General features: G+C 36.3%; 1 protein-coding gene across 2 annotated transcripts in view; it reads right to left on the reverse strand.

Annotated features, from left to right (window-relative positions):
* LSAMP (limbic system associated membrane protein) overlaps positions 1-23,389 on the reverse strand; it is a 639,680-nt gene that overhangs the window by 570,254 nt on the left and 46,037 nt on the right. The window lies entirely within an intron of this gene.

Below are 23,389 nucleotides of genomic sequence, written 5' to 3' on the forward strand. Positions count from 1 at the left end.
CATAGACAAATAGAAAATCTGAATATATCTACAAGTAGTAAGGAGACTGGATTATAAATTAAAAATCTCTTGAAAATAATAGCCCAGTAACTGATGGCTTCACTGGTAAATGCTACCAAACATTTAAATAAGAACTAACACTAATCCTTCTCAAACTTTTCAAATATTAGAAGAAGAAGGAACATTCCCCTAATTTTTTCATGAAGCTAGCATTACTCTGATATATAAGCAGAGAAAGAATGCAAGAAAAATCTACAGACCAATATCCCTTATGAACATTGATGCAAATATCCTTAACAAAATATTATAAAACTAAATTCAGCAGCATATAAAAGGATTATACACAATTATCAAATAGGATTTATTCCTGGAATAAAGGATGGTTTGAAACAAAAATTGATCAACATAATATACCATATTAACAAAATAAAGGGGAAAAACACATTATCATCCCAATTGATGCAAAAATGGCATTTGTCAAAATTCAACATCCTTTTACAATAAAAACAATCAATGTACTAAGAACAAAAGAAAACTACCTCAACATAAGAAAAGCCATATATGAAAAATCCATGGTGAACATCATAACTAACGATAAAAGACTGAAAACTATTCCTCTCAGATCAAGAACAAGGCAAGAGTGTGTGCTTTCATCACTTCTATTCAACATAATACTAAGTCTTATTAACAGCATTTAGGCAAGATAAAGAAATTAAAGGTATCCAGATTGAAATGGAAAAGGTACATCTATCTCTCTTTGGAGATACATGATCTTCTCTATAGAAAACTATTAAGATTACACACACACACACACAAACCTGTTAGAACTAATAATTTCAGCAAAGTAGTAGTACACAAAATCAACACACAAAATCAGTTACATTTCTATACACTAACAATGAACATTCTGAAAAGAAAATTTTGAAAATAATTCAATTTACGAGAGCATCAAAAACAACAAAATGTTTAGAAATAAAAATAAGAAAGACTTGTACAATGAAAACTATAAAACATTGCTGAAAGAAATTAGTTATAAGTAAATGGAAAGACATCCCATATTTACAGATTGAAAGACAAGATTATTAAGATATTAATACTACCCAAGTGAACTACTAGCTCAATACAACTCCCATCAAAATCCCAATGACATTTATGCAGAAATTAAAAAAAAACAACTTATCCTAAAATTCATATGGAATATAAAGGAAGCTCAAACAGGCAAAACAATCTTGAAAAAGAACAAAGCCGGAAAATCCATATTTTCTGAAAACTTACTACAGAACTATACTAATCAAAACAGTGTAGTACTTGCGTAAAGACATATATGTAACCCAATGGAATAAAAGAGAGTCCAAAAATAAAATTTGCCTATATGATTAAATAATTTTAAACAAGGATGCCAAGACTATTAAACGGGGGAAAGGACAGTATTAATAAATGGTCCTGGGAAAATTGGATGTCCACATTCAAAAGAATGAAATTGGACTCTGACCTAACACTACATACAAAAATTAACTCAAAGTGAATAAAGGACCTAAATATAAGATGTAAAACTGTAAAACTCTTAGAAAAAAGCAGGGTGAATCACAACATTGGATGGCAATAATTTATTGGATATGACACCAAAAGCACAGACAACAAAACAATAGACAAAAAAGATAAGTTGAACTTTATAAAAGTTTCAAAAGTTGCACTGAAAGATACTATCAACATAGTAAAAAAGATATCCACAGAATGGTAGAAAATATTTGCAAATACTATCATAAAAATAATATTCAGGATATTAATTGAACATTGCTCTTATTCAAAAATGGGCAAAAGACTTGAACAGACATTTCTAAAAAGAAGATCTAGAAATGACCAATAAGCACAGGAAAATGCTCAACATCCCTAATCATTAGGGAAAAGCAAATCAAAAACACAACAGATGCCATCTCACATTCATTATATACCTACTATTAAAAAAAAAATAGAATATAACATGTGCTGATGAAAATGCAAATAAATTTGCACCGGTGGTAGAAATGTAAAATGGCACAGATGTTGTGGAATAACAACACCTATACCATTTTACATTCCTACCACCAGTTTGGCAATTCCTCAAAAAATTGAAAATACATTTATCATATCATCCAGCAATTTCACTTCTAAGTATATTCAAAAAAATTGACAGCATAATCTAAAAATATATTTGTATATACACATTAATAGGATTATTTACAATAGCTAAAACATGAAAGTGATGAAAGCAAACCAACTGCCCAATGACAGATTGATAAGCAAAATGTTATATATATATATATATATATATATACACACACACATATGTGCACACACACACACACACACATACAAACATGATGATATGATTCAACCTTAAAAATTATAAAAATTCTGACATACGCTACAACATGAATGAACCTTGAGGGCTTTATGCTAAGTTAAATAAGCCATTATTCCACTTATATGAAGTACATAGAGTACTCATAATCATAAGGACAGAAAGTAGAATGATGGCTTCTAGGGACTGGAAAGAAGAAGGAATGGAGAGTTATTACCGAACGGATATAGAGCTTAGGTTTAAAAGATGAAAGAGTTATTGAGATGATGGCAGTGATGGTTGCACAACAACATAAACGCACTTAATACCACCAAACTGCACATTTAAACATGGCTAAGACAGTAAATACTGTTACATGCATTTTATCGTAATTTCTTAAAAATTGAAAAAATGTTATGAGAAGCACCTAATTTCCCCGACTCTGCCCAGACCTACCGAAATGATGCCCTTGGTATTTTTTAGAAATTTTGAAGAAAACTCTAAATGTTTTCCATTATATAAAATTGGGGCTGAATAATTTTATTTGAATATTTAAGAAAAAGAGATTCCAGTAGTGTGGCCAAATGGGAAGATCTTGATTCCCCCAGACTCTAAAGTGATACTCCATAACTAATACTGAGGTTTCATGGAGCTATTGACCTTAGAGTTGATTTCTCACATGTCAAGGCAATGGAGAACATATTAGCTGAGTCGGCCAACATGATCAAAGATAGTATCTGCAAACCTCTTAAGAATCCCAGAGTCTGTGACACAAAGAAAGTGAGAACACTCACATTTTATTTAATGACCTCTTCAGGGTCCTCCATTTAATGTCCAGTTCAATGTTCCATCACTAATATCTTATATGAAAGAAAATGCCATCCATATAGTGCTCAAATTATGTGATGAAAAAGATCAGCAGTAAAAAGACTGGACTGTGGAATTCATTAACAATCTCTTTTTAAAAAACATGATTAATACCTTGTAGGACACTGAAAATTTCTTTATTCTGCTGAGGATAGCAGTTATTCCAGAGTGATTTTCAATAAAATCACATTTGGTTGCAATACAAGAAGAAGCTGTTTTGTACTGCATTCAAGAGAAGACTTACTTTTTGCATGGAGACATTATTACAACACGAAGTACATTTTACTAAGAATGAAATGAGATACTAAAAGATTGAGTGTCTGACTCCATGCCACCAAGAAAGTCAATCACATAGAGATGAAACGCAAAATGTGGTCATCTGCACTTTACCTACTGGATTTCTGGTTGTGTTTTATTATCTCTGAATTGTATAGAATTTCAATTAAAAAACAAAAAATACAACAGTGAATTATCAGTTAATCTTGTCAGCACTCACTTCTTATTTTTCAAAGCAACCATAATTGTCACTATTTCATTTATTGATGTATTTTTGGTACCACCCAATCTATATAACCATCCTAAAAATTTCTCTACAGGCTATGCAACTGACTCTAGACTCAAGAACTAGAAGATCACAAATTGAGCTTTCCTAGGACCCCAGAACATCAATTGCTACCAACAGAGATTCTGAGAATGAGGAAATGGTGATGACTATACTCCCTAGGTGAACAAACAATGGCTCAGTCAAGACTTAAGATGTCTTTCTTGCAGGCTGCATAGCTCCTTTAATCTTTCTCCTGCCTTGGGCCCAGGCACAAAAAAAGAGTTGATTCCCTTTAATAAATAAGTCATCTACTTCACAGAGTTGATATCATGAGGAACAAATCAGAAAATATATGTGAAAATTGCTTTGAAGTCATGTTATGATTTTCAAATGCATGCTATTTTGTGTTCTTTGTCTATCATCACTATTATAATCATTATTATACGATGACTAAAAGAAAAAAGAATGGCTATTTCAACCACTGTTGGGAGAAAAGGACTCTAAACAGGGTTCCACGCTGAAAATTTTTTGAGCTGCTGTTTGTTGCTGGGAAATTATTGGGAAAAGAAAATAAACTGTTAATGTTAAAAAAACAGGCAAACCATTTTTTTAATTTCTTAAGTAAATGTATCCATGAAATTTAGAAAATTTAAATTTTCTAAATTTCATGGATAAGAGAAAAAGACATTTAGGAAATGTTTTAAATTCCTAAAAAATAAAAATAATAAAAATAAAACCCATAGCTTATCAGCTAATGCTAAACACCACTAGCATTTAATATTTTTTCCCACAGGATTTTTTTTTCTAACCTTGAGTTTGGTTTGTTTTATACTTCAAACATCATAGTATACATAAAATATTGTATCCTTCCTTCTTATTCATTTTTTAACAAAAGTATTTTTTGTTGTTTATAGTAACTACAGTGCTCAATAATAGATTTCTAGTTGTAATACCTATAAGACATTGTGTTAACTTTTGTAGTTGAGGATCATAAAATCATCCTAAAATTAAGTGTTGAAAAGAAACCCAACATAATTGATAAACTTACTTTGAATAATTCTAGATTATTATTTGAATCATTTGACTCTCTTTAGTGTTTTTAAGATTAAAATCCCTACATACTTTGCATGCACTGAAGTTTCATTTTGTATAAAAACACTTCAAAATGTAGACTTTTATGTAAACTGTAGATCATTTATGACAACTTCCTTTATAGGATTGTAACACTTGTGCATATTTTTACTCTGTATATAATCAACTTTTAATGATTTTTATTTGACTTCATCAACGCACTGCTTGCTAATATTCAGGCAGGCCTGCTCTTGTACACCAGGATGAACTTTTCAGAACTTCCAGATAATTATTTAAAATAATGTCTCTCAATAAATTTTTGGAACACAATCTGTAAGTTGGCGAGGTGCTTCAGTTAAATATTTTGAGTCTTATCAGTTCCTTATAAGGAATATTCTTTGAATTCTGATAAATACAACCACAATAAGGTAAAACAGCTACTGGATCCATTAATTTTAAACACCAATGATGAGATAATCTTGCATCTAATTACCTATGTCTCAAATACAAGAACTTTGTGTCTCTTATTTTGTATAAAAACGTGAAAGAAAAGGGGTTCCTTCTTATTACAATAACAAAATATTTTCCTTTCGCAGGCCATACCAATGCTTGACTTGTTTCAAAACAAACAAAAACAAACAACAAAATTTCTTACATCAGGGACTTTTGGTGCTCTTCAAGAAAGCCATAGTTTAATTCTTGCTATTGATGGTTCTTTGGGTTCATCCAAAGAAATAATATTTTTGTACTATTAGTTAATCTGTCTGTAAGCCTTTTTTGTTAGTGCAGTTTTTACATTTAACAAGAGCAGTATTTTTGATTTACGTAACTGGGTATCTACAGATTAGGTATTTTTACTGATGCCAGAACAAAACTTAAAGGAAGCTGAAGAAGGACAACACATTTCAAAGACACCCCTTTGGGGTCAATTAGCACCTATAAATGTTTATATAACTCAACACTTAATGCCAAATTAATCTTAACTTTTTTTTTTGTCAAATCAGAATCTTGTTCAATAACTTCTCCACAGATATTAAATAAATCACAACTCTAAACTCTGTATTTTAAGAAAGTCATCAACAGAATTTGTCTTATCTATTTGTACTACTACTATAACAATTTCAAAGAGTTTTATTGAAATTAAAAATACTCTTATTTTCCTCTTTTTCTTCTTTATTCCCTCTTCAATATACCTGTTCAAATACTATTTTATTTACCACAAATATTTACCACTATTTATTTACATGCAACCTCACTATTTTTCTAATTTTAATTTTAAGTTCTGAGGTACATGTGCAGGACATGCAGGTTTGTTATGTAGGTAAACATGTGCCATGGTGGTTTGCTGCACCTATCAACCCATCACCTAGGTATCAAGCCCAGCATGCATTAGCTCTTTTTCCTAATGCTCCCCCTTCCCCAACCCTACTCCCCGACAAGGCTGAGTGTGTTTTGTTCCCCTCTCTGTGTGCATGTGTTCTCATTGTTCAGCTCCCACTTATAGGTGAGAACATGCAGTGTTTGGTTTTCTGTTCTTAGGTTAGTTTGCTGAGTATAATTGGCTTCCAGCTCCATCCAAGTCCCTGCAAAGGACATAATCTCATTTCTTTTTATGGCGGCATAGTATTCCATAATGCATATGTACCACATTTTCTTTTCTTTTCTTTTTTTTTTGAGACAGTTTCGCTCTTGTTACCCAGGTTGGAGTGCAATGGCGCGATCTCGGCTCACTGCAACCTCTGCCTCCTGGGTTCAGGCAATTCTCCTGCCTCAGCCTCCTGAGTAGCTGGGATTACAGGCATGTGCCACCATGCCCAGCTAATTTTTTGTATTTTTAGTAGAGACAGGGTTTCACCATGTTGACCAGGATGGTCTGGATCTCTTGACCTTGTGATCCACCCACCTCGGCCTCCCAAAGTGCTGGGATTACAGGCCTGAGCCACCGCGCCCGGCCCTGTACCACATTTTCTTTATCCATTCCATCGTTGATGGGTATTTGGGTTGACTCCATGTCTTGGGTATTTGGGTGGATTCCATGTCTTAGCTATTTTGAATAGTGCTAAAATAAACATACACATGCATGTATCTTTGTAATAGAATGATTTATATTCCTTTGGATAGACACCTGGTAATTGGATTGCTGGGTCAAACGGTATTTGTGGTTCTAGATCTTTGTAAACTCACTATTTACTGGCCAACAGCCTACAATTTCTTCTAAGTCATGGCCCATTCATTTCTTTTGTTTTCATGCTCTTCATGACTTCTAATAATATTGAAATCCCATAGATCCCTTTATATATTTCATAAAGTGTGTATGTCAATAATACACAAATATACATACACAATACTGGGAGTTAGATAAGAAAAAATCATTGTTTCTTTTAACCAATTAGAAGACAGAATACATACAGTAGACCTGAAAATAACCAGTTAATTGGGAGCTAGAATTAGAGCCAAGAACTCAGTTTAGCATACCCCTCTGATAGTGCTATTCCCCAGGCATCAGCATGGCTCTTCTAGCTCATCAGCATGGCTCTTCTACCTCAGTTCTAGAAAGCAGAGCCATGGTGTGGCCCCAGTGCTCCAGGGGGCACCTAAACTTTAGAGTGACTTCTTCAAATTTTCTGTGTCTCCTTCTAGGGCTTAAAGCCTGACAGAACTGTTTCTCTCCTTCACATTTTTCTCCAAACCTCTGCTTTGTGTGGGCTCAACCACATGTTCACAAGAGTGCGAAGGCTCACGACAATGGAAACAACCTAGGGTCCTGTGGCCATGCTCAGTTCCAGGTAAATCGTCAGGCTAACGAACTGTTCCTGGAAGCTGTTGTGGTATTTTATTCTAGGGGTCATCTCAGTCTGGATTGCCAGACTCTTGCTGGCACATTAATTTTAGGTAATTTTGCAACACATATGGACAAAAGTTTCTGCAAAAAAATAATTTCCCAGAGCCTACTCAACTGAGGGGTAGCCTTTCTTTTTTACGTATAAAGAGTAATGAGTAAAAACATCTCTCTCCCAAAGAGTTTAGGTTCTAGGGTAGAGAATAATTTAATATTGTACATTTGTAGTACATTTTAGAAGTCATAAAGAGCTATATTGTGTAATATTTCATTTGATCTCTAAAAAATTATTTCAACAAATATTATTGATGGTCTTCTATGTCTTGGCGCTGAATTAAATGCTGAGTATTTATAGATTTACAAAATATATACTATTCCTGATAACATGAAACATACAGTGGTGAAGATAAAAGTTAAACTAATTACATAAATCAATAGTCATTGCTTACAATTTTGGAAATTGAAGTAAAGTTGACATGAGAAACCTCCTTGTCCTCCTTCCTCCCAATTAGTAGACAACCTCACCTAGTCTATAAGGTAGACATGCCTATAAGATAAATAAGATCTGTTTCATTTTATAGCTGATACAATTAAACTTCATAAAGTTAAATTGACCTTGGTCAAGGTCACACAGTGGGTAAAGGGCAGAAGTAACGCATGTCCCGGGATTTATGCTTGATCTGTTCTTTTTCCTATTAGTAATTGCTCAGAACACACACACACACACACACACACACACACACACACACACACGAGTCCTATCATGACAATCTGATTCTTGAGAACAGCATTTGTGAGTTTGCAGGCATTCTGAATGCTGTTGTCTTTCAAGGTAAATATTAAATAAATAACAGTCACTATTATTGAATAATTTAATTGTATTGTTAACTATACATTGTATTGCTATGTTAATTATAAATTTAAAAGATGATTATTTTTAATTGACCTAACGAAGATACAGTCACATATGTTCTCAGTGTCATGCTGAGAATTAAAACAAACCACTGGGATAAAAAGTGATTGGGTAGCCAGAACAGTTTCTCTAAATAAGTGAAAAGGAAAAGAATAATCACGACTCAGAGATCCAGATACGGACATTTTAACATGAATACAGTTAGTTTGAGACATGGAGAGTAGAATATATGTTATTGGAAATTAGCAAAGGGCCAGATCATGTGTGGTTTTTGATAGGCTGGGACAGAAATTTCAAGTTTATTTTAACAGCTATGGGAAGACTTTGAAGAGTTCTAAGCAGGGAAGTGACATGATCTGACCTATATTTTTGGAAGATTGCTCAGATCAAAATCTGTTGGGATCAAGTGGGCAGTTGGAATGGAAATAATGGCTGGGCCAACTGTAAATAGTATTTAAGGATCCTTTATAGGAGGTCAGAGGGTATAAAAGAAAAAATATATATATTTATAGGACCAGAGGTGAAAACCATAAAAATTAGGACAATGAAAAAGATTTGTGGTAAGCAAGAGAGTGAAAATTAGAAGAAATATTTGAACAAGCAAGATGAATAATCAGACGTGGATAACCTGATAAAAGACACTCATAGGCAAATGTGGGATGGAAAGATGGAAACTTAGTCATTGTCATAAACCCTTCATTTCATCCAGATCCCTTCTGTGTTCGGAATCTCTGATTTGGCAATCTATCTATAATCACTGGTTTTCCTATGTTTAAAACTCTATACCCTCAGAGTCTTTCCAGAGTACTACCATATAGGGTGCAATAACATAATTTTGCTGAGAACAAGGACTTTAGATGCAGGTAGACCATAGTTTAAAATTCCACGCTACCAATTTCAGGCCATATGAAAGATCAACTGACAACCTCACTGATCCATGGTTTTCTCATTGGTAAAAAAGGATTATCAATAGCACATACCTCCTAGGGTTGCTAAAGGCAACAAAAAGTATAATCCATAAAAAGTACGAACATAGCATTTGGAGCATATGAAGATACTGTGAGCTGTTTTTAACATTATTATTAGTTATATGTCAATATAGAATTATAAAAATCTACTTTTAATATTCCTTACATGTCATTTGGCATAAAATTGATTTATTGCTCACTAAAAGGTAGTATTTACTTAAGGTCAGGGATATATAATTATGCCCTATATTTCCTTTATCTATATGCTTTTCTTTATCTTTATTTTTGTTGTTAATTTGATAAAGGAAAGTTTCACAATCTCTACCCATTGTTGCCTGCCCTCCTCACACTCCCCACCCCACTCCCCTGCCACTGGTACTTATCTGAGGCAACCAATTCAGCAGCCTCAGTATATGTTTTCCCTCATATTTTTCCATTTTGTGCAAACCTATACAGATATATTGCGGGGTTTGTACTCACAAAGTGGAGCTCACACTATATAAAGAGCTCTACAACTTAATGCATTCTGGACATTTTTCCACATGAATAAATTACAATCTAATTCTTATCAATGACTGGAAAATATTTCATAATATGAATATATTACAGTATCTTCAAGCACTCTTCCATTGATGGGTATTTCTAATGAGTACAGCTTTTGTTTGTTTGTTTGTTTGTTTGCCTTGGTTGGGTTTTTGCTGTTACAAGTATTGTTATACTAAACACAGCATGAATTTATATACTTATGACTGACAGCATCAATTCATCAAAATCAGAAGATAATTCAAAGACTGCTACTTCCTATATTATGTTCCTTACAGGTATATAATATATGCACATTAAAATGAATTCTGATAAAATGTATTTAGGTTTTCAGCCTTCATTATTACTCATATGGAAAGAGGTATTTATTTTACAAAAGATGTTTATCCCCTCTTTTTGTTTGTTACTCCCTTTTGGTTTTATCAGATCCAAATGAAAGAAAAATTCAATTTAAATTTAATAAATTGGTGCTTGTTTTCTAGAAAACATTTTGATTTGTCTCTTTTGACTAAAAATTCTTTATTGCAAATATACAAGTTCAATGGATCATTAGACTGTCTAATGGAAAAGTTATTAACTATTTAAAATCTAGAATTATGTATTTATGCATATACCCATATGCATTTGTGTACATTAGAATATGCATGAAAGATCACACAGATAGGTTATTCCTTCACAAACTTTTCTCATCGAGGGTTGTATAGGGAATGAAGGGAATACAAATTACTTGCCACAAATGAATAGAACATCAGTGTTGTGAAGAGCATTCTCTATTATGTCCCACAGTAAACTATTTTTCCCAGGGGAGTTATCAGTAATATTATATTAACATGACAAGAGAAAAATGATTCACTAAACCTACTTTCAATTTTAGGATTACTTTTCAGAAACCTATCAGTTATATAAAAGCTGGAGACAATCTAGACAACAACATACATCTTGAGCTGTAATAAACTTTTGATAGAATTTAGAAATCTGCTACTCAGGTTTATGTTGCTTATTAGAGAGTGCATTCCTTCTACAAAATGAGTCTTGTTTCATAAAGTTGACTACCATAGAGACCACCTTTGAGAGGTAGACTTTATTCATCTAGATATGTTAACACACCCTCTTACGAGCATCGGCATGTGAACATCTGTGTTCCGGTTGGCCTAAGTGTCTTAGGATCATACAATATGGATATTCTAAGGGAGAGGCTTGCAAACTATGTTTTGGAGGCTAAATTTGACCACGGCTTGTTTTTGTACAGGCTTTGAGACCAAAAAAAAAAAAAATAGGTTTTTATATTTGAAAAGAATCATGAATTATAAGAATAATATATAACTAAGAATCTTTGTGGTCTACAAAGCTTAAAATATTTACTATTTGGTCTTTGATAGGAGAATTTTGCTGATCTCCGAGCTAAGGTCATGTTTAAATATTTTTTAAAAATCTTTTAAAGTCCCCAAGTTTATTTGTTACAGCTTTTGTCTATTACAGGAATAAAAGTTGCCTCCTTTCTTAATTTGATTTCAAGGTGAAAAAGGGCAAAGTGCCTTACGAAGTTGAGTTGCATTTGCTGAAAATATCTTCTGTAAACACACACAGAAGAAAAGAACAGCCTTCAGAGAAAGAATGCTTTCAAAAAGGAAATGTGTAATGCAAAATTGTTCTGTCCATAAATGTTAATTTCCCTTTGCCTGCGTTCGTTATTATCTGCTCAGCTATCCAGCTATCTCGCTAGGATGTTGTAAACTGAGATAAAAAGGGATCTGAGCTCTTCCCTAGGTGCTATATTGATCTAAAGCGTTGCTATGGTAATTTATTATTGAAGAGATTATAAATGAGAAACTCTTCTGCAAGAAGAACTACTCTAGGAGAAAGTTTTGAGGCAATAGTGTTACCTTGCTATGTATAATATTTGGAGGTATTTTTTCATATCTGAAACCTCTAACTATTTCCTCCTCCCTCTTCTAAATCTCTGTAGCAGGTGAGCTCCATTTCCTGTGTCATTGACTAACAGTAGGCACCTTTCTTGCTATATGCCCCATAACTCAAAAATAAATTTCCATGGTGATGAATAAACTTGAAGGAAAAAAACAGTATTATGGACAAAAACATTGAGTAGACATTTAAGGGAAATGTAGAATTCTGTTATTTCAAAGCAATAAGTACATGATGCCATATCTAGTTCCTTTATTCCTATAAGGATAAAATGCCTTGCTCTGACAGTAGTAGACCAGGACCAGGTCCTAGGGCTCTCAAGTGCCTATCCAGTATTCTCGTCATTACTTTTTGCAATAAAAAGAAATAGAAATTGGAAGAAAAGACAAAATATGGAGCTTGAAAAGCAAGAAAATGAAAGAAAAACGAAGTATGTAAGTACACATTTAAAGGTATATAGAAAATGACATACAGGATCTCCATATGAGAAGAAATAGAAAAGTGGATACAAAGTGTGTGACATACTGGCAGTGTATGTTCTTATTCACCAAGGCCAGGATTATCCCTGGTGAACTTGGGCCAAATTGCCATGACAATAATTAGCTCTAGTACTTTGACAGATCATTATGAGAACATTAGCAGGGCATTAGTGAGAACTACCCATTTTTCACACATTGATTAGATGTCATAGTTGGCTCATTAGTGTATTGGTGTCTAATAGCTGCAATCTAACTAGCACTTTCCTCCTTCAGCTGAGATCTAAACCTGCTAACCTCAGACCAAACCACGTAAAGGGACTTTGTTAAACAAGTACATGCTCATCTCACTTGTTTAAGAAAAAACTCGTTAATCAAACCAGAGAATTATTTGGCCTATCTCTGCTTGGCAATGCATAGTTATCTACCATCTTTCCCTGATTAAAATGACATGTTAAGCACTTTAGAAAAAAATACCATACCAGTATCCTCCACAATTTGTTTCATTACTTCCTAGCCTGCTGCTACCTCATGTCTCAATTCAGGATAAGATTACCTCTTACTTTACTGCCTTTATTCTGAAGAATCTTCTCATATTTCAACCATCTCAGTTATCAATTGCTTTGGCTTCTGAAATCAGTAGCTTAGTTGTTCTTAACAGCCTGTACATTAGGATCACCTAAAAATATTTCATAGACATCCTATAATGCATGGCCTACATCTCAGCCCAACTGAATCAGAATTTTTTAGAAGTGGGACCTGGGTATTCATATTAATTTATTTTCTTATGCTCGCAAAGTGAGCCTGAAGTACACTGGGGGTTCAGAACTGCTGTATTCTGAAACATATAATTAGACCCATTAACCTAGGATACAGAGTGAGGTGGGATATATACAGTGATAAAGTTAACAAATCAGCTGGATTACTCCCAATATTGATGACAGATGGTACACTGTTCTCAGTACATGCAAATGTTCTAAAAATCCAAAGCAGAGAAAAGGTAACTTTGAGGGGACGTTTTGTGATTTTTTTCCCTTTTCTTGCATACTACCACCTGTCCACCCACACACAAAACACATTTAATTTTGAGTCATGTATTTTAGTAGGTACAATTTCCTCATACTATTTTATGAGTAATTATGTTTTTCTGATTCAAAGCAGTCCAGCATGGATACCAGGGCAAAGCTCTACCCTCTCTTTTTTAACTTTCACTTGTCAAAACAACACTGACTAGAATATGTGAAATGAATTATTGAGGTGCTGGGCCCTAAGCAGTCACTGAAGCTGGCTGGATTATAGGACAAGCAGGGGTGCGTGTAAGTCACTTAAGCTTCACTCAGTCACAGGGTCAGAATCTAGCTCCTTTTATTTCCACAGGAAACTCAGGAAGAAGGAATGAAAAAAAACACAAAACCAAGAGAAAGAAGGTGAAAAGGAAATGCTGTGTTTATGTGAGTCTTTCCCTAAGAGTCTAAAAGGACAGATTGAAATTAGGTAGAACAGAAATCAGCCACACCACCTTGGCCAAGATATTTCTCATATTCTGGATTCAGTTTCTATATATGTTGAGAAAGTTGGTTAAAATCCTTTAATTCTCAGCAAGCTTTAAAGTGTTATGATTCTATGAGACAACTTCTTAGAACACAAATAGTAAGGTGCGCATAAGCTGACTTCAGCAATGTAAAATAGATCCTTGCCATGCAAGGATTTATTTTTTATTATTCCCACTACTTGAGAGCACTCTTAAAGGTGCAAGGAAAACAGTACATTGTAACTTCACAAAGGCCAAGTTGAATCTCAAGTCCAAAGAGGCTACTGTGTAGAGAATCTGAAGCCTGTCCAGCCTCTACTTCAATGCAATGCGTCCATTCTCTATGCAACTTTGCAAATTTAAGGATTCACAAGTCTCAGGATATGTCTCATGATTATTAAGAGATGCTTGTAAGTCAGCCAGCATTTTATTGGAATGCCTTCCCTTAATATGCCTGCCTATTTTTAAATATCTACTCTGTGTAGTTACCATTTGGGAAATTGAACAGAATAAGCAATTTTAAAAGACAATGAATGCCTTGAGTACTGTTTGGGGTAGTGTTTTATATAAGCAAAAGAAGATTAGCCTTTGTGGTGTTAGTAGGTATGTGCATATTAAAATTTTTGAATTGTGCATAAAATAAAGCAAGAAATAGTTATTATTATTATTGAGATTAATAATAAAAATAATACAAATAGCCACCATTTACAAAGTACTTACCATGGACCAGAAACTGTGCTAAATTACCTTTTATATATTATCTTATTTAATCCTCAAAAAACAACTTTGGGTAATTATGCTATTATAATTTCATTTTATAGATGAGGAAACTAATTTTGAGAGAAGCCCAAGATCACATGGATCGTAAAGCAGTAGAGGCAGGTTTGCAACCCAGATCTGCTTAAAGCCCTAAAGCTCCTAGCACATAGTAACTGCCAATAACACAATGGTTAAGATCATGGGACTTAGAGCCAAAAGGGTATCTAAGAAGCTCTTCTCTCTCCAACAGATCCTATATTCAGGTACAGGGCTACTTCTCCTGAATCCAGTTCTGACCAGACTTCTCTGATTAAAAGAAGATGCTCATGCCTTTATATCTCCTACCTCCAAAATTCAACCATCTCAGGTAAACATTCAAGGTACTCCGCCATCTGGTCTTGGTCTGCTTTGACAGTCTTATTGTTCACTAATCCACTACAGTATCCTAATACAGTCATATAGTACGCATTCTTCTCTCTCGCTCTCTTTCACACTCTTTCTCAAGAGAGATGGGGTTTTAGTCTGTTGCCAAGGCTGGATAACAGAGGTTCTATCCTAGCTCACTGCAGCCACGACCTCCTAGGCTCAAGCAGTCCTCCTACCTCAGCATCCCAAGTAGGTAGAAATACAGGTGCACATCACCACACTTGGCTAACTTTTGTATTTTTTGTAGAATTGGTGTTTTGCTATGCTACCTTGGCTGGTCTCAAACTCCTGGGCTTAAGTGATCCTCCTGCCTTGGCTTCCCACAGTGCTGGGATTACAGGTGTGAGCCACTGCACCTGGCCAGTACATTCTTTTCATTTATGTAAGACACCATTTTCAATTTGGATCCTGCAGCTTATGTGTTCAGGGAAGCTTTAATGGAAAAAGTGACATTTCAACTGGATATTGAAGGATGACTAGAATTTTGACAGATGGAGGCTGAAACAATGAAAGAGGAGAGGAGAACATCTGGGATAATGTGTCTAGTCAAATAAAGTCATGGGCCAAGATACAGAAGAACAGAATATATTAGGACACAATGTTTATCTTATACAGAGAGTCAAGGAGGACAACAATTACATTTAAAAATAAAATTTGGTATCACATGATGGAGAACATGGATACCAGGCTAAGAAGTATTTACTTTATACTGTAAGCATATGTAACTAATAAAGCTTTCTAATAATGTAGCATTGACAGGAGTAGCATTTAGATAGGAAAATTAGTCAGGGTCTGACATGTAGGATAAATGGAAAGGTAAAAATCTAGATCCAGAGTGACTGTTTAAGAAACTTAGGCGAGGCTCTAGGAATAAAGGTATATTGACAGAAAATGACTGAGCCTGACTATTTATAATGCTCAATATTATAAATAAGGAGTCATTACAATTAGAACTAATTAGATATTTAATGTCAGATAGAGAAGACTCAGAGAACACCTAGTATACACAGAGGTGTTTAGTAAATGTTAGTTGACGGGGTAGATGAGTTTAAGCACTCAAGAACCATAGTCCAAATATCACATGTACCCTAAAAATATATACAACTATGTATCAATAAAAAACTAGGCTGGGTGCAGTTTTTTATTGCACTTTGGAAGGCCAAGTTGGGGGGATCACGAGGTCAGGAGTTCAAGACCAGCCTCACCAAGATGGTGAAACCCTGTCTCTACTCAAAATGCAAAAATTAGTCCGGCGTGATGGCGGGTGCCTGTAATCCCAGTACTCAGGAGGCTGAGGCAGAGAACTGCTTGAACCCGGGAGGTGGAGGTTGCAGTGAGCCAAGATCACGCCACTGCACTCCAGCCTGGGTGACAGAGACAGACTCCATCTCAAAATAATAATTACAATAATAATAACAACAACTAACAACCATAACAAACAAAAACTGACAAACATAATCCAATGGTTCCATACACAAAAGATGAAATTGAAACAGGAAAGCAGTGTTTTGGGTTTTTTTTCCCCCCATGGAAAAGATAAGTTGGGGTTTAGATGTGAGCATCTAAATGAGAAGGCAAACAACATTGGGATTTCCTAGTGCAAATATAAAAATAATATAGAAACTGAGATTGAGTCACTGACACATCATACATGCATATAGATGTAGATATAGAAATAGATATAGGTTTGATGTGATTGAAAATATCTACTTTCATAATTGGAACTAAAAAGAAAGTATAAAAATAAAAGACCATAGGAATATACCCACATTTGAATTCATGGTGGTGGGGGTGAGTAGAGAGAGAGTGGCATTGTAGCCAAGAAAGAAACAGACACGCTGAAGATGGTGTAGTAGCGGAACAAATATCGCAGAAGCACGAAGAGAAAAAACAGGCCTCCTGACTAAGAAATTAGGAAGTCATTAGCAATATGCATACATTGAATCTATCTTTCAGATTTCAAAAACTATTTTGGTTGATCCACTTGAAGGGAAAGGTGGAGGGACCGATGTTGAGTATTTTTTGTTTGTTTGTTTGAGCTTTTGATTCTCAATTGTTCTTGCCATTTTACAGCTTTGCACAATTTACACCCAAAGCTGCCTCTATCACTCAAAGGCACATTACTCTGGTACTGGCTGGATCTAACTAAAGGACATTTTTAGTTTCATAAATTTTTTTTAAATGAAAATAAGGGCTCTAAAACACATGAAATATTTTATTAGATGCCAACAGAAAGCTCTGAAGAAGAGGAGACAGAGAGATTATACGCATCTCTTTACTTCTTTTCCAAAGTGGTTGCCCAACAATTTGGGAATGATTTAATTTTCAGCTTCACTGTCTTCTCTCTTTCTCTGATCCTTATCCCCAATAAACAAAGTAAAGAGACTGAAACATCCAAAATGTTCCTTTGAAGATGATGCCAAAGTAATCCGGCAAAATATAACTATAACTCTTTTCACCAATCTTAATGTACATTGGGACCACAGTTTTGAAAGTTCTGGGCACAAGCCCATTTGAAGGTAAATCAAGGCTGACGGCAGGCAACTTAAAAAAATAAAATAAAATAAAGATGAACCCAATTTAAAATAAACTGGAATTAAGAATTAGGAGGCCAGGCCAGAGAAAGAGGAGGTGCATTTGCGAGTCTCCAGGAGCACTGCTATGCAAAAGCAAAAGGAACCAGTCAAGAAACCCAAGTTCTAATTGCAGATGTTACATTTGTGTCTTGGAGGGATGGGAAAAAGGGTTTTAGCAGTCAGACAGGATGCTGAGACTTCTCGCCTGACCTTGGGACAAGACAATCTGCTTTTTAACTGGAGGCAACTGTAATCCATTCTGTGAACAGATGGCATAGAGGAAAAAATGCAAACACGGGCTCTCTAGTGTCTCTTCCAAAAGCTAGCCTACTTCCAGCTGTGGTAGAATAGGCAAAAGATGATTTTTTTTTTTTTTTAAAGGTGCTAGTCGGTGTGGGAGAGTGGTGTTAAGAACAGAAAAGATACTTTCCAACAGACTGATAGTCAGAGAGGACCTGCCTTGGCCACAGTGATGCTGGATAAAGTTGTACTGCAATCACTTTCATATCAGTTATATCTCTTAACTCTTTTGGATCATCCATGATTTCCCCCTCCAAAACAGGCCTATATTTTTGTCCATCTAATAATAACAAAACACTCTGGGTATTTCTCATTAGGACTACTTAAAAGCCAGAAACTTCACTGCTAAATTTGGTCAGATGATTTGCTAATGCACAGCAAGGTCACAGGAAAAGATGTAGCAAGAGGAAACATTTCCCTGGACATAAATCAGAAGGAAAATACACATGCAAGAATGAATGCCCATGAAATGTCCAGTGGTGGACAGTATTAGCTTTGAATATGATGTTAATATGTATTTTGTGTTGGAATTCTCTACTGACTTCTGAACCTAGAGAGTATTGATATCAATATAACTATCACTAATTCTGTGAAATTTTTATTTAAAATAATAAAAAGGTAGTGTTAGACTTAATAAAATGATAATTACTGAGAGTAGAGTGTGCAGGTTTTAGCCCAAGGAATGACCACTCCCACAGCTAACTCTTACTGCTGCATAATGTTTAAACAAATGGTGACAGTTTTGGCTGCAACATTAAATGCCTACCAGTTGTGAATGCTACAGACAGAAATTTCTATAATGGGTGGCAACTTGGCCTTGATTAACTCAGATGGAGCCTCCAGGTAAAAAATTCAATATATCTTCTATATTTAAATTTTATATGTACGCATATGTACGTATATAATTTATATATATGTTATATACAAATCATATATTTATATAATTTATACATAAAATATTATAAACAATTTATATATATTATATATAAATTATATATTTATATAATACACACACACACACACACACACACACACAATTAGTTATTCAGCAACATTCAATAATAGCAACCAGGTGCCAAACACGGTTTGAAGGATCTAGATTTTCAAAGATAAATAAAGACACCATAACCAAGACACTGAAAGCAATCATGTGAATTAAAAATTATAATCCAGAGGATATGTTTCATGCTAGAGACTACAGGTGCCATAGTTTCATGATAAAGTGAATGCCAGTTCCTCTCGGTTCAGTTTACAAGACTTCACATAGAAGGTAAAGCTTGAGTAGGATCTCCAAGGATAGGAATTAGTTTATCACGCAATCAAAAGACAGAGGTTAGTTAAGGGCACTCCAAAGAATAGTCATGTATGAAGGCAGGGAAACATATAACAGCATGGTGCATTTGAGATAACGGAAGCAGTACTGCAGAGTTGGAAAGAAATGCAAGTAGGCAATGGAAGGAAAGGCAAGAACCATCAGCTGGGCTTGGTGGCATGCCCCTGTATTCCCAGCTACTAAGGAGGCTGAGGCATGAGAATTGCTTGAATCTGGGTGGGGGCAGAGCTTGCGGTGAGCCGAGATTGTGCCACTGTACTCTAGTCTGGGCAACAGAGTGAGACTCCATCTCAAAAAAACAAAAAAAGGGGCCGGGCGCGGTGGCTCAAGCCTGTAATCCCAGCACTTTGGGAGGCCGAGGCGGGTGGATCACGAGGTCAAGAGATCGAGACCATCCTGGTCAACATGGTGAAATCCCGTCTCTACTAATACAAAAAATTAGCTGGGCACGGTGGCGCGTGCCTGTAATCCCAGCTACTCAGGAGGCTGAGGCAGGAGAATTGCCTGAACCCAGGAGGCGGAGGTTGCGGTGAGCCGAGATCGCGCCATTGCACTCCAGCCTGGGTATCAAGAGCGAAACTCCGTCTCAAAAAAAAAAAAAAGGCAAGGACTATGCTAACAGTAACAATAATATCCATATTCCGCAGTCAGTGGGGAGCCTATGAAGTGTCATATCTTCTCAGATTTTTGTCAGTGGTCTGCTCATATCCCTTCCACTCTCCTATCATTTTCATGTACTCTGCCTTCCAGTGGGGTTCACTGAGAACAGCTGACACCTGAAAGTCTTTGTCAGGGTGCTGTCCTCAGGCTGCTGGTTTGTTCTGTCTAACATATAGAGCTCCCGAAGTGACCAGGACTTAAATTTCCCTTGAAACTTCTCTGTGGTGTTGAGCCAAAGTTGTCCACAGTGGGATTTTACATCATATTGTACTCCCATTTGGAATTCTTCCTGTTACTTAGCCATTTTTCTACTTCTGTACTGATTTTTCCAGGGAATGATTCCTGGAAAATCACGTTGATACTACTGAAGGCAGCAGTGGACCATCTGGAGCAGTGGCAGTAGTGGCAGGAGCAGCTGTGGGAGCAACAGTGGCAGTGGGCCCCCTGTGCTCTGTGTCCCCTGTGTCCCATGTCCCCAAGGTAGGTGACTGCACTGTCTCACCCTCGTGCAGCCAGGTAGGACCCACCTGCAGGCCAGCAATCTCCACTGCTCCAGACCCTGGCCCTGCATTGCCTCTCTCTCTCTGCTGCTGCTGCAGAAAAGAGGTGGACAGTCCTTGGAGCCTGCCCCTGGGAGACCTCTGGAGCCCACCACCCTGGGGGCCTCCACAGTGGGGTTGGGTGGAGTCACTCACTAGCAGGGGAGCAATATGATCGGGCAGGAAGGTTGTGGGGGTGGGGGAATGGAGGGACTCAGAGGCAGAGCTGGGACAGGGGCAGTGCCTCGCTTGCACATGGAGCATGGGGGCTGGGCCCAGGATGGGAAGTGGGAGCGGTGACAGGTGCAGGCTTTAAGGATCTGGCCAACAGTGTAGCCACTGCACCCACCCCAACTGATGGCCTCAGTTTCTTGCGCCTTGGGAAAAGGCTCTCTGCAGGGCTGCCCAGGGCCGCATCCTGAGGTCCATCTCCCATTGGAGTGACTGCCAACCCTGATGCTCCAAATGGCCAGTCCCAGGGCTGCAATCCACTCCCAGAGGCACCCCACAGGCAGGGCCCTGAGCCCAGAGACGGGAGCCTTGGGCCACCCCTGAGCAATAAGACCATGGGAAGAAACTGCAGAGACATCACACCTTGGAAGCCTAATTAATAAACAAAAAAAATACAATTCCAAAGCTTTTGAAGTATTTTCACAGGTTTAAAATATAAGTAAAGCTAGCAAAAATATTTAAATAATAGTGATATAAAATTATTAATGTGTCCTTGAGTTCACACTTGTGTCCATTATGAAGCAGTCATATCATTTTTAAATATTTGGATAGTCAAGGGCAATATATGTCTTTTTTTTTTTTCCCTCTAGGCAGGCTGTCAGGCAACCCTATTAGAAAATAGGCAATTTTCCTGTGGCCAGTAAAAGCCAACCTACAGAAGGGAAAAGTAACAATGGGAACCAAAGAGGCTGAAATACTTTAAAAATCAAAACATATTCCCCTTCCATGAAGTGGCTTTACTTGCCCTGTTTCTAATCATACCTTAGTTTTCCAAGCAGATTGTACAATCTGAGTCATTCTCTAGAGATAATACTGGGTGCAGTACTCTTCAAAGACAGGATTTGTGCTTGCTGGCAGCTCCCAGAGCTCTGTTCTGTCTAGAAGTTAAGATCTCCAGAGTGGCTTATGGGCTTTGTGCAATTTCTATCTGCACCCAGACAGCCGGACTTCATTTCATTTTATTTGCATTTAATAATAAGCCATCTTTCCTTAGCCCTTAAATTGTGAATTATGAAACACTATCAAATCCTCTCTTCCCATATTCAAGCTACACTTACTTTGAAACAAACTCATTTGTAACATGCTGGTTCCTGGGAAGAGCTGAGCTGTGTGCCTTGCATTTCAGGGTGGGAACTATTCTATTTCTTTTGGGGCTACAAATGCCATTCCTGATCTAATGTGAACACTGGGAATGGCAGAGAAAGCTTTGTGGTGGATTCATCTTTAATTATTAAAACCGGAGAGATCATTCATGCTTCTTTGAAGTTTTTATTTTATTTTCAGTTAAAAAAAAAATGAATGTGCAAGTCACTACATGTGAAGCAAGGTAGGTTGTGAGAGTAAAAAGAAAAAAAACCCAAATAGAATGATAGAAGAAATGAAAAATAGAGAGGAATAGTGGTTGCAAAGGGGAAAATAACTGTAAAAATGAGAGCAAAAGACAGGAATGGCCTACCTTGTAGGAAGCTGTGCACAGCTCTTGATAATATTTAAAAATAAGTGGATTTGAGATCTCTTTGCTAAATCATTGTCAGTCTACATAAATGCCACTGTATACTGGTAGCCACAGGGCTTACAAAAGCTAATAATCAAAGAAAGGTGAAGGGTGAGGGGAAAAGATTTTACATACTAACACTTGCTGAGAGATTGTGTCTTCTACCAATGGATGTGGAAGAAAAACATGTATTAGTTCAATAAATTGAGGAAGCAGGAATAGGGTGAGGATTTGGGAGGAGAAAAGAATCACAGCCAGAATAAAAAGTCACTTGATATCAAGCATCAAAGATCTCAGTGTGTGGTTTTTCTTTCTGCTTAAAATTGTCCAGTCCCAGTAATTAGAATGGGAGCATAACAAGGGGGCTGGTCTGAGTCATGCACTATTGAGTCAAAATTACAGCAGGTTGGCACGTGTTACACAAAAGGACTTTTGCGTGTGGAGGTGGGAGGAAGGTGTCATTTTTCAGGAGAGAATGTCAAAAAAGCTTTCCTCTGGCTCAAGGTATGTTGACAAAATTAGCCATATGGGCTAGAGAAATCTCCTTGCAATTCCTAGAATTCTCTAGGCAAGCCCCTGCCTCAGGGTGTTTTCACTTGGTTTTCTTTCAACCTGAAGTGCTTTTCCCTCAGCCTACCCTTTTTAAAATACACCCCCTCACACACACATACAAACCTTTGATAACCATATATCTTTTTACTTAATTTTTGTTCTTCATAGTACTTGTCACTATCTAACATAATATTTACTTACGTATTTCTAATACTATCTCCCTACACTACAATGCAAGCTTCTGGAGGAAAAAAAATGCCATGTGTTTTATTCACTGCTTTAGTGCCCAGTGCTAGAATACTGCCAGGCAAGAAGTGAATACTCAATAATTATTTTAGTGAATGCACAAATGAAGAAATGAACAGCCCGGTAATATAGTCTTGCTAAAGTTCTTACAAAATGAATTAGTAGAAAATAAATGGGAATTATACACACACACACACACACACACACACACAAATCTCAGAGAAAGTCACCACTCAGAGAAAGCGTATTTCTCTTGTAGCACGAGTCACAGTATGTG

Source organism: Aotus nancymaae, unplaced genomic scaffold (assembly GCF_030222135.1).
Source record: "Aotus nancymaae isolate 86718 unplaced genomic scaffold, 86718_ANA_hifiasm-v0.15.2.pri h1tg000011l, whole genome shotgun sequence".
Taxonomy (NCBI): domain Eukaryota; kingdom Metazoa; phylum Chordata; class Mammalia; order Primates; family Aotidae; genus Aotus; species Aotus nancymaae.